Consider the following 11,354-nt stretch of genomic DNA (forward strand, 5'->3'; position numbering starts at 1 on the left):
ATTAGGGGTGCATGGTGGGGCCAGGATGTCTTGTATGGGCCCATCCAGCAGCTCCTAGCTATGTGGGGAGCTCACCCTGTCTGCCCCACAAATGACAACAAAGGGCCCCCCCTTCCAGAGCTAAGAGGCCCAGCCCAGCCTGGTACTGGGGTTGCCACATGCCAGGGCAGACAAGGCCTAAGCCAAAGGGCCTGGCTGGATCCTTATCCCCGTTACTCCAGAGTGAATCCAGTGCAGCTACTCCAGTTTCACGCCAAGGCAACTGCAGCAAGATGCTGCTCTGTACACATGGCCTTCAGCGTGGTGAGGGCGTGCTGAGGAGGATGAGAACTAGAGCTGTGACGTTTTTCATCCTTTTTTTTTTTTTTCCCAGCACAAAAATGCAGACTTGGTGATGCTGAGTTTGCCAAATTGTTTCAGTCGGGGCAGGGGGGAATCAGAAAAAATCAAAATGTTTCTGTGAGGCTTTTTAATGCAGGAAATTTTGAACCAAAAAAACCCAAACAAATCAAAATGGAAGCATTACCTTTGACACGAAACCAGACTCTCTCTCTTCTTTATTTTTTTTTTTTTTGGCCAAAAACATTGGTACTTTAGAGCTGCCATCCTGGGTCAGCCCAATGTTCCATCTGGCCCAGTGTCCTGTCTCTGGCAGTTGCCAGTACCAGAGCTTCACAGGGCGTGGACAGGACAGGGCAATTGTGGGGTGATCCATCTCTGTCTTCGCCTCCTAGCTTTTGGCAGTCAGTCTTAGGGTCACCATGAGCATGGGGTTGCATCCTTGACTATCTTGGCTAACAGCCATTGATGGATCTAATCTCCAGGAACTTATGGACTCCTGTTTTGAGCCCTGTTATACTTTTGGCCTTCATGGCGTCCCCTGGCAATGAGTTCCCCAGGTTAACTGTGCATTGTGTGGAAAAAGTGCTTCCTCTTGTTTGTATGAAGCTTGCTGCCTGTCTGTTTCATTGGGTAACCACCTGTTTTTGTACCATGTGAAGGGGTAAATAACACTTCTCCACAGTATTCATGAATTTATATCTCCCCACCACCACCCCCTGTTGTCTAATTTCCAAGCTGAACTGCCCCAGTCTTTTTTAGTTTCCCCTCCTATGGAAGCCATTCCATACCCTTGACCATCTTTGTTGCCCTTCCCTGAACCTCTTCCAGTTCCACCATATTCTTTCTGAGACGGAGCAACCAGAACTGGACGCTGTATTCCAGGTGTTGGCACACCATAGTATCTCTGTGATATTTTGTCTTATTTTCTACTCTGTTCCTAACATTGTTTGCTTTTTTGACCACTGCTACACAGTGAGTGGATGTTTTCTGAGAACTCTCCATGATGAGACTATGCTCTTTCTTGGGTGGGACCAGCTAATGCAGATCCCATCACTGCATAGGCACAGTTGGGATTGTTTTTTCCCAGTGTGTATTACAGTACTTATCAATGTTGGATTTCAGCTGCCATTTTGTTGCCCAGTCGCCCGGTTTTGTGTCATTCCCCTTGTAACTCTTTGCAGTCAGTTTTGGGCTGAATTCACTTTAAGTTTGTATCATCTGCCAACTTTGCCACCTCACTGTTCACCCCTTTTTCCAGATCATTTATGACTACGTTGAACAGTGCTGGTCCTAGCACAGATCTGTGGGGGATCCCGCTGCTCACCTCTCCCCATTGTGAAAACTGAGCATTTATTCCTCCCCTTCATTTCCTATCTTTTAACCAGATTCCAATCCTTGGGGAGGACCTTTCCTCTTATCCTATGATAGCTTACTTAGCTTAAGAGCTTTGGTGTGGGACCTTGTCAAAAGCTTTCTGAAAGTCCAAGCATATTATATCTACTGGATTCTCCTTGTCCACATGCTTGTTGATTCCCTCAAAGAATTCTAATAGAGTGGTGAGGCATGATTTTCCTCTACAAAAGCTGTGTTGATTCTTCTCCAACATACTGGGTCTGCTAATTCTGTTTCAGTCAGTTTTGCCTGGTTTACTGACCAGGTTAGGTTTAGCAGCCTGTAATTGCCAGGAATGTCTCTGGACTCCTTTTTAAAAATCAGTGTGTTCTGCCTAGCCACCAGCCATCTGGGCCAGAGGCTGATTTCAGTGCTAGGTTGCATAGCACAGATAGTAGTTCTGCAATTTCATATTTGAGTTTCTTCAGCTCTCTTGGGTGAATGCCCACTGGTCCCAGTGACTGATCAATCTGTTCCAAAACCTCCTCCATTGCTGCATCCGTGGGAGACGGTGCTTCAGGTTTGTGGCCCAGGAAGGATAGCTCTGAAATGGGGATTCCCCCCCCCCCCAGTGAAGACAGATGCAAAGAATTCTTGTGACTTCAGTGGCCTGGCCTGGCCTGAAATGACTTTTTCAGGGAGAGATGCTGGAGCATCAAAGAACTGGTGATTCACCCACCTCCCCCAGCATCACCATCCTCCCTGGCAATCGCAGGGGCAGCTGGGTGGGATGCTGTGGGCCTGGAGCTCCAGCAGCGGTGCTGTGATGTGCCGGCTGGTGACTGCTCTAGCCTGGGTTAGGCAGGAGGGCAGCGGGGATGGCTGCAGGGTCTTTGCATCCTGGCTGTCTTGGTCATGGTTGGACTTCACTGTGTTCGGAGCAGCTCCCTCGCCCAGGCCCTTTCCCTGAGGGCAAGGTGGCATGTGAGGGAGATGCTGGGACACGTCTGCCCCTTCTCCAGCCTGGATAAGCAGAGAGGGGCTGGGCACGGGGGAGCCCTCGTCCTTCTGGGGTGCCAAGGCTCTGCCCTGTGAACCAGAGATTTCCTCCCCCTCCATCGTCCAGTTCTGCGGGGGGCTGCTGGATGTTTGCTGGGCCCATTGCCCCTTATTTCCCATCCCTGGTATCAGGCTCCCAGCAGCACACAGGAGAGGTATAGAAGGACCAGCGAGCAGTGTTTTCCCCAGGAATTGAAATTGGGGAGGGGGGTGTTCAAAAATCCAGCCGGGGTTAGGAGCGGTGAGGGGTGAGACCATTAGGGTGAAAGTGGGCTTTATGGCACCATAGTAAAATCTGAAAATTGTTTCATGACGATTTTATTAGATTTAACTTGTTTTTAAATCCTCACACAAATTAAAGTTGGCTACATGTGCCTACTATGAAGCACGATATCTACATCCTTCTTGGTTTCTTCTTGTAATTTTGCACAACTCTGTTAATGAACTTCTCAAATGCAGGGCGTTCATGTTCAGTGGCTTCTCATGGCTCTGGTACTTCCAGTCCTTCATGATATGCTCATGATCAGGCAGAAGGCCACTTCTTTCAGAACACAAAATTCTATTCAATGAGGAAAAAGAATGCTCAGCTGTAGCTGTTGTGACTGGGAATAGCAAGAGATGAATTCCTACTTCTTTCGTCCCAGGAAACATAGCACAAAGATCGGGTCGAGCCACTAGTGATGATAAAGAAGAAGTTGAAGTCAACACTTCATTCATTTGTCGTATGATATTCCACTCTGTGTTCAGATTCTCTAGTCTGTCCTGATCACATGGCACCCCCACTGCTGGTAGTGCCTCATTCTGTCAGGGTTTTATAAGACTGGCATCTGTAAAAGCTACACAGGAGTTGAGTAGAATCCAGAAGTTACGGTTGCAGAGATGCAAGAATCAATCTGTGTACTTTACTTTTCAAGCTTGCTTAACAAACACTTCTTGTCCACTTCATTTAAGGCAGGGGTCGGCAACCTTTCAGAAGTGCGGTGCCGAGTCTTCATTCATTCACTCTAATTTAAGGTTTCGCGCACCAGTGATACTTTTTAATGTTCTTAGAAGGTCTCTTTCTATAAGTGTATAATATATAATGAAACTATTGTTGTATGTAAAGTAAATAAGGTTTTTAAAATGTTTAAGAAGCTTCATTTAAAATTAAATTAAAATACAGAGCCTCCTGGACCGGTGGCCAGGACCCAGGCAGTGTGAGTGCCACTGAAAATCAGCTCATGTGCTGCCTTTGGCACATGTGCCATAGGTTGCCTACCCCTGATTTAAGGAGTTAATATAAGTGCCCTGATTAGTCAGCTTCTGAATGGAAGTCTTTGCTTCGTCCAGTACGTTTTCAATGGATAGCTCTCCGATTGATCCAAGTGTAGCTTCCATTGAGGGACAGAGATCTACTACGGTTGTAGCAGATGCCTGGATGACACTATTTAATGACCCAAGTGGTTTCAACAGTAGACTTACAAGAGAGAATGGTGATTGTCTTCTCTGAATTTAGTAACAAAAGTAATCCACCAGCCTCTCTATTTAGATCCGTCCCATCTCAGAAGATACTTTCCAAAGCCAATAATAATGGTTGCAGTAACTTTAAGACAACAGCCAAGGATCGCTCATGAGAAAGGCAGCGGGTTTTCCCAGATTGGACTAATTTGAACTTCAGTCCCAGTGTATCTTCTATATTTTCCAAGACGTTCAGTCCTTTTGGACTCTTCTGGAAAAGAGTATAATGAAGACATTCAATTTATAGCTTTTAAAATGCCTTTTGAAGATTCTGGAGCTTGTACAAGAGCTAGTTGGAGTAGATGGCCTCTGCAGTGTGTATTGGAGAGATTAGAGTTGCACTTTTCTCTGAGCAAAGTTGGTATTTTACTATGTCTTCCAGAGAAGTTTACAGCTCCATCAAACGCACAAGCAGCCATCTGTTTGGGGTTCAGTTGACAAGAATTTAACTCTTCTAAGATGTCGGTTGTCAGAGATGTACCCAATGTGTCTTCTATAACCTGAACATCTAGAAATGTATCTCCTGGCTTACCACGGACATCAAGATAACATACGCAATGACTTAATATTTGACGTCCATTTGCATTGGTGCATTCATCAGCCATGTATGCACATTTTCTGAATGCAGTGAGAGAGTTCTTCACTTTTTCAACTGTTGAGTCTTTCACTGTTGCACTGCATGCTTCCAGCCAGTCAGCTGTTTCTTGCAAAAAGATAGTGAGCATTTGCTGGTCTTGGCTGGAACCAGTGTCAACCTCATTAAGTACTTCTAAAATTAGCTTTGACAGTGACTGGCTTATAAGGCTTTCTCCACGTTGATGCAGTCCAGAGGCATAGTGTTTTGCAAGCTTTTCATATAGTTTGTCTGCACTGGCTTTGCTGATCAGTCTGGCAAACAAAGCTCCTCCACTTTTACTTTAGAAGTCCATGGTACGCCCACATCTTGAATACTGTGTGCAGTACTGGTCGCCCCGTCTCAAAAAAGATGTATTGGAGTTGGAAAAGGTACAGAGAAGGGCACTTAAAATGATTAGGGGTATGGAACAGCTTTCCAGGGAGGAAAGATGAAAAAGACTTGGACTTTTCAGCTTGGAAAAGAGAGAGGACTAAGGGGGGATATGATAGAGGTCTATAAAGTCTTGACTGGTGTGGAGAAAGTAAATAAGCTTCTTCACATAACACAAGAACTAGGGGTCACCCCATGACATCAATAGACATGAGGTTTAAAACAAACCAAAGGAAATATTTCTTCATCCAACACAGTCAACCTGTGGAACTTTTTGCCAGTGGAGGTTGTGAAGGCCAAAACTATAACAGGGTTCAAAAAAGAACTAGATAAGTTTCTGGGGGGTAGGTCTATCAATGACTATTAGCCAGGATGGGCAGGGATGCAACATCATGCTCTGACAGCGTCTGTTTGCCAGAAGCTGGGAGTGGATGACAGGGGATGGATCATTCAATAATTGCCCATTTCTGTTAATTCCCTTTGAAGCACCTGGCATTGGACACTGTCGGAAGGCAGAGTATTGGGCTAGATGGCCAATTGGTCTGACCCAATATGGCCGCTCTTATGTTCTTCTGTAAAAATTAATTATAATATAATAATGTTTAGTACAGAAACTTCCCAAGGTAACGACCTCTTGAGATAGCAACACTGTGAGATAATGACCTTGGCAAATAAGGCGTTTTAAAAACCGTGGCCTACTAGGAAATGTATATTTATATATGTTTCACAGTCACAAATCTAGCATTCTGGAGCAAAGTCACTAAAACATAGTCCAAAAAAAATGTTCCTTTAATGTGCCCCTCCCTTCTCCATCCACCGCACCCCACTCATAGTTGTTTTCCTTGGTCAGTGGAGACCCAGAGTTCAGAGGTGCTTTCACATGAGTTCACCTCCCACCCAGGGGAGAAGGCACCTTGCTTGTTCCTCCAGCTGCTCGCCACTCGCTCCGGCCGCTTACTCTGGCGCTGTTATTTATTGTACCACTGTTCATGCCATCACTGATGGCCCTGAGCCGGCACCTTCTGTTTTCACCTGCCACTGTGACCTCTGCAAGTCAGTCTCTTGAGGTTCCACCCGGCTCTTGGTGATTTCAGCTCTCGTGGTCACTTAACAAAAGACTCTCTATGGAGCCTAATAAGCTCTGTCTTTATAGAAGGGAGAGGGGCAGGTCAAACAGGGCCTGACACTTAGGCACAGCCCACACCACCAAGCTGTAGCTCCCCCTCCCCTCCCCACCACTGGGATCTGCCATCCAAACCCCTCGCTTAGTGCAGGTCACTTGAGGGTGACCAGTGCTTAATTTGTAATGAAAGAGGGGCCAAGACTCAAGCAAGTTTTTTACTTTCATAACTGATGCAGCAAGCCCAGAGGTGCCGGGGCTCTGAAGTGTCAGGCCCAGAGGTGCCGGGGCTCTGAAGTACCAGGCCCAGAGGTGCCGGGGCTCTGAACTGCCAGGCCCAGAGGTGCCGGGGCTCTGAAGTACCAGGCCCAGAGGTGCCGGGGCTCTGAAGTACCAGGCCCAGAGGTGCCGGGGCTCTGAACTGCCAGGCCCAGAGGTGCCGGGGCTCAGCCCTGGCAAAAGTTAAGCAGTGTGACCCCCCCCTCAATCAGGACAGGCTAAGTATAGTTCTGCTGCCCTTTACTCATACAATAAGGGTAACATTTCATGACCTCCTGTAGTCCAGGAGAACAAGGGCTGGAACAGGCCCGGGAGGCTGTGCAGACTGGCAGCCAGTCAGCAGAGGCCTGTGGAGAGCCAATCAGGGCCAGGCTGGGCCTTATATAAAGGCTGCCTAGCAAAGGAGAGGTGAGTCTCCCCTGGCCCGCAAGGGATGAGGACTGGCTCCTGGTGGCACCGGCACCAGCAGCACCACCCTGGACAGAGCAGTGCTGGGCAGGGTTGCAGGGCCGTGGGAGTTCTGGCTGACCCTGCCAGACTGCAGGCCTTGAAACAAGGGCTGAGTGGGTGTTAGGATACGGGGAAGTGGCCTAGGGAAGGTGGGCAGCGACAGGGAGTGGAGGAAGGCAGAAAACAGCTGCTGCTCAAGGGTCCCTGGGCTGGGGCCCAGAGTAGTGGGTGGGCCTCCCCGCCCCCTGCACTGCACCTTGCCACGAGGGAGCATGGCCCATGGACTGCACCTTGTCCCTGAGGTAAGGGGCTAGACTTTGGAGTGGCAGGTGGCCATGAAGGCAGGTGTGGACTAGGACTGCTGATATACTGCTGGAAGGGGGGGAGAATGGAGTAGTGGGCACTGCTGGAGGGCGATGTCCTGAAGAGGACACTGTGGTCCAGAGAGCGACGCATGTCCTAGGGGTGGAGACAACACAGCAGAGCCGACAACGGGCGAGACACCAGCCAGCAGGAGGCGCTCTGAGGCTGGAGTGAGCCAATTCCTGGACTGACCAGCAGGAGGTGCTGCGGTGATGAGTCAGCACACTGTTAAACCCCCACATTCAATGCTAAAGTGATTTATAACCCAACACCAGCCAAAATTGATCACTTGGGCAACACAGCTCTGTCTGCTGGATACCTAGGCAGGGTAGGGGAGTTCAGGTAAATACATTCTGGTTCTGAAGCCTTCCCCTCACTTGAGGCCTTACCCTCCACCCCACCCCCATCAGCTGTTGGGGGAGAGCTCATTCAGACCTTGCTTACAAATCATAACTTGATATAAGGTTGGTCAACATTGCCAAAACGGCTGTGCCGACATTGTCAGAAAAAGCAACAGCTGTGTGAAGAATCTAGTCTTTCTTCACACTTTTCAAACCTATTATACTTTTTCAGGTACACGTATTTTATTGTACTCTGTATAGGCTTCTAACATGTGAACTAATGTTTCAATTTCAATTCAAATTCCCAACCAATGACTAATATGGCAACACTGCATGTAACTAGCTGACCACTGGGCAGGGCCGGCTCTAGGTTTTTACTGCCCCAAGGAAAAATATATATATATATATATGGCTGGAGTGCCACCCCTGGAATTGTGCCACCCCATGCTTGATTTGCTGGTGCCTAGAGCCAGTCCTGCCACTGGGGAGGTGTTGGGGAAATTCAAGCGGGGGTTACACCCCCAATGGGGGGTTTAGGGGTGTATACAGACCAGCCAGCTGTGCCAGGAAGTGTATCAGGAGCTGTGCCTAGGAGAGCCAGGGCTGCCACATCCCATCCAGCAGCGGGCACTGGTGGAATCACAGAATCATGGGACTGGCAGGGACCTCGAGAGGTCATCTAGTCCAGTCCCCTGCACTCGAGGCAGGGCTAAGCAGTATCTAGACCAGGGGTAGGCAGCCTATGGCACAGGTGCCGAAGGCAGCATGTGAGCTAATTTTCAGGGGCACTCACACTGCCCAGGTCCTGGCCACTAGTCTGGGGGGGAGGGGCTCTGCATTTTAATTTAATTTTAAATGAAGCTTCTTAAACATTTTAAAAACCTTATTTACTTTACATACAACAATAGTTTAGTTATATATTATACACTTATAGAAAAAGACCTTCTAAAAACATTAAAATGTCTGACTGGCACGCTAAACCTTAAAATTAGAGTGAATAAATGAAGACTCGGCACAGCACTTCCAAAAGTTTGCCGACCCCTGATCTAGACCATCCTTCACATCTGTCTGTCTAACCTGCTCTTAAAAATCTCCAATGACAGACAGTCACCTGCTGTGACTCCCTAGGTAATTTATTCCAGTGCTTAACCACCCTGATAGTTAGGAAGTTTTTCCTAATGTCCAACCTAAACCTCCCTTCCTGCAATTTAAGCCCATTGCTTCTTGTCCTATCCTCAGCGGTTAAGGAGAACAATTTTTCTCCCTCCTCTATATAAATCCATGGTACACACACATCTTGAATCCTGTGTGAAGATCTGGTCATCCCATCTCAAAAAAGATATATTGGAATTGGAAAAGGCACAGGGAAGGGCAACAAAAATTATTAGGGAGATGGAACAGCTTCCATATGAGGAGAGATTAGTAAAACTGGGACTTTTCAGCTTGGAAAAGAGACAACTAAGGGGAGGACATGATAGAGGTCTATAAAATCATGACTGGTGTGGAGAAAGTAAATAAGGAAGTGTTATTTACTCCTTCTCCTAACACAAGAACTAGGGGGCACCAAATTAAATTAATAGGCAGCAGGTTTAAAACAAACAAAAGGAAGTATTTCATCACACGATGCAGAGTTAACCTGTGGAACTCCTTGCCAGAAGATGTGAAGGCCAAGACAATAACAAGGTACAAAAAGAACTAGATACATTCATGGAGGCTAGGTCCATCAATGGCTATTAGCCAGGATGGGCAGGGATCGCGTCCCTAGCCTCTGTTTGCCAGAAGCTGGGAACGAGTGACAGGGAAAGGATCACTTGATGATTCCCTGTTCTGTTCATTCCCCCACTGTCAGAAGACAGGATACTGGGCTAGATGGAGCTTTGGTCTGACCCAGTATGACCATTCTTACATTCTAACAACCTTTTATTTACTTGAAAACTGTCATGTCCTCCCTCAGTCTTCTCTTCTCCAGACTAAACAAACCCAGTTTTTTCAATCTTCCCCCATAGGTCATGTTTCCTAGACCTTTAATCATTATTCTTGCTCTCCTCTGGACTTCCTCCAATTTGCCCACATCTTTCCTGAAATGTGGCGCCCAGAACTGGACACAATACTCCAGTTGAGGCCTAATCAGCGTGGAGTAGTGCAGAAGAATTTCTTCTTGTCAGTGCTTAATTTGTAATGAAAGAGGTGCAGGGACTAGAGCAATTTTTTTACATTCATAACTGATGCAGCAGGCCCAGAGGTGCCAGGACTATGAATTGCCAAGCTCAGCTCTAGCAAAATTAAGCACTGCTTCTTGTGTCTTGCTTACAACACTCCTGCTAAAACATCCCAGAACGATGTTCACTTTTTTTTGCAAAAGTGTGACACTGTCGACTCATATTTAGCTTGTGATCCACTGGGACTCCCAGACCCCTTTCCGCAGTACCCCTTCCTAGGCAGTCATTTCCCTATTTGTATGTGTGCAACTGATTGTTCCTTCCTAAGTGGAGTAACTTCGCAATTGTCCTAGTGAACTTCATCCTATTTACTTCAGACTATTTCTCCAATGTGACCAATCACTTTGAATTTTAATCGTATCCTCCAAAGCACTTGGAGACCCTGCATGTCCCAAACAGCCAGGCACAAATGGACCCACACAAATGCATCCACCCAACCAATCCCACATTCACACCCACCCAGCTGCACCTTGGGCCCTGCACACAGGGACATGACCCACACATTCACCCAACTGACTGCTGCTCCAGTCCCTTTGAACTTGGTCCTTCCCCCCTGCCCCCCACTGACCACCCTGCCCCCTCAGCTCAGCTGCTCTGGAGCAGAACCAGGCACCAACAGTGAGCAAAATAACCCCGCCCCAACCCTGCCCCACCACTGCCCCTTCCCCTCCCCCAAACACCCCCTCACACCACACCCCTTCCATCAACCTCACCACTCCCCACCCCTAACTACCCCCTCCACTCCTCTCCTCCCAAATACCCCCAACACCCGCTCAATCTCCTCTCCCCAAACCCCCCCCACCACTGCCCCTTCCTCCTCCAAACACCCCACACCACACCCCTTCCACAAACCCCGCCCCACCACTGCCCCTTCCTCCCCAAACACCCCCACACCACACCCCTTCCACCAACCTCACCACTCCCCACCCCTAACCACCCCACCACTCCCTCCTCTCTTCCCAAATACCCCAACACCCCTCCTCAACCTCACCTCTCCCCAAACATCCCCACAACACCCCTCCCCACCTCAACACTCCCCACAAAACCTCACACCACAAACCTCCCCAACCCTGCCCCACCACTGCCCCTTCCTCCCCTCCTCCAAACACCCCACACCCCTTCCACAAACCCCGCCCCACCACTGCCCCTTCCCCCCAGCACCCGCCCACAGCACCCCCCTCCCCCAGCCCAACCACGCCCCCAACCCCCCCTTCAGCTCTGGGATTCCCCAGGCCAAACACTCCCCCCAAATCACCCCTCCTCCAACTACCTCCCCCAAGTGTCACTGGTCACCCCCGGTCTCTGCCGCTCCCCGGGTGTCCGCGGCGGGGCGGGGGCGCGGGCCG

The 11,354-nt window shown here is 48.6% G+C and overlaps 1 protein-coding gene across 2 annotated transcripts in view; it reads right to left on the reverse strand.

Annotated features, from left to right (window-relative positions):
• Positions 1-11,354, reverse strand: part of LOC120391382 (adhesion G protein-coupled receptor E5-like) — a 1,047,477-nt gene that overhangs the window by 777,382 nt on the left and 258,741 nt on the right. The window lies entirely within an intron of this gene.

Source organism: Mauremys reevesii, linkage group 25 (genome assembly GCF_016161935.1).
Source record: "Mauremys reevesii isolate NIE-2019 linkage group 25, ASM1616193v1, whole genome shotgun sequence".
Taxonomy (NCBI): Eukaryota; Metazoa; Chordata; order Testudines; family Geoemydidae; genus Mauremys; species Mauremys reevesii.